Source organism: Erigeron canadensis, chromosome 1, assembly GCF_010389155.1.
Source record: "Erigeron canadensis isolate Cc75 chromosome 1, C_canadensis_v1, whole genome shotgun sequence".
NCBI lineage: Eukaryota > Viridiplantae > Streptophyta > Magnoliopsida > Asterales > Asteraceae > Erigeron > Erigeron canadensis.
The window spans coordinates 31761656-31763491 of record NC_057761.1 but is presented as its reverse complement, the minus strand read 5'-3'; positions in this window follow the sequence as shown (position 1 = coordinate 31763491).

Genomic DNA, 1836 nt, shown 5'->3' with positions numbered 1-1836 from the left:
AATGAATTACAATTGATCTAAACTTGGAAATTCTCCTAAACAATCGAAACACTTAGAGTTGTGAAATGTTTCTTTTTGCGATTGAGAGAATATTGCACAAGTTCACCAATATTGCAGAATATATGTATTTGCAAAGTATTGAAACAGCTTGTGCAAGGACCTCTATTTATAGTCGAAGATTGAGCATGGGGATCTCAACTTCGATGTACAAATATGGTTGACAGCACACAAAAGTATTGTTTAAATAATCCTTGTGTGTGTTAAATAAAGTAAGACAAAATTACTTTATTCAACCACTCTACATCTTTGTATCTTTATCCAAAGACAATATCATTGTCCGTTAAAAGGATGTAGAGTAAAAAGGTCCTCCTCGTAATCAGTGTAAAGCTTTGTAAGAGCATTTACACTGGAGGATTCTCCAGTTGATTGATCTGGTAGATTGTCAACTGGGCTTCGCTGCCATTGCCAATCTCTATCTTCCATTTGTTGTCTTTGACTTCAACTGGAAGGTCTTCAGATTCTAGTCGTCTGATCTCAACTGGAGGAAGTCATCAGTTGCTAACCTGTACAATGCAACTGGACTTCTAATATTTCGGACAATTCCTCATGCTCTCCAGATGTCACTGGAGAGCTCCAGTTTAGTTTAAACTGGACCTAACAAATTCCCCTAATTGTCCTGAAATATTGTCAAGTATTTTCAAACTTGTTTCTATACAAGTTTAAGTTTGAAATACTTGAATTGATAAAACCTATTAAGTTTCCAAGACATTTTTATAGATCATCAAATGTCTTGGATTTTGTTTTAAGTTTTTGGATCTTATCAGATATCTTACTTGTAGGTTACAATCTGGCAACTTGTATATACATACAATTTCAAATAAATTACAAGAGAGTACACAAAATTACAAGCAGATAATAGTTAGAAGGAAAACTTAAACAGATGGCCCTTCGCCAGTTTTCCTTCTCTGAGACTGATGAAATCGGCTGAGTATCCTCAGGATCAAGGCCTAATCTTTCTTCAATGTTTTCCTTGAACTTGATGAGATTTTGCAATACATACTCCCAGCCTCTTTCAACTTTATTCTTCCTCTGCCTCCCTCCAACAGCCTCAACATCTCAACATGCTCGGAATGACCATACTGATTGACATCCGGGTTCTCAGTAGTCCTTTTAGGTCCACCAAAGTATTGTACCTCAACAACAAAATGCTTGGCACCAGGCTTAATTGAAACCTTAACATCAGTAATCCTGCCTCTATTGTGCCTTCGACGCTGTACATCTGACAAATATGTGCGAGCTTCAGATTCATTTGTCAGTTTGATTTTGCTCGTGCTCAGCTTTTGTGTAGCAGCTCGAATATCATCAGTTGTGGGTTCAGATGGTTCTACCCAGTCCTCAGATTTGCATCTCTTGGTAAGGCCTTTTGTTTTCTTCCTTTGACTTGGGTGGATTCAACACTTTGGTGACCGCCTTCTTGACCTGCTCAGTTCTCTTGAGAATCCCCCTTCAGATCTGATCTCTCTGGCCTTTTCCACCGATACATTCAAACACTTGCATCCAGTTCAGCCTCATCATCCTGGTAGTGTTTGTCCAGTTCCACTTCAAGCATCTCCTTCAGTGCATTGACTATTCTTGGATCTTCTTTGATCTTCTTGTATTCAACAAGTGTCAAGCCAAGGAGTTGAGCATCAGTGATATCAACAAGAGGGGTTGGAAGATTTTTTCTGATTCAAACTGGTTTGCCTTCATTTGTTTCTTCCTTTCCTTGACCAGGTATCCCACTCTTGCTAACTTCTGGCTCTCGCTTTCAGTAACTGGAGGCAACAAATCGACATT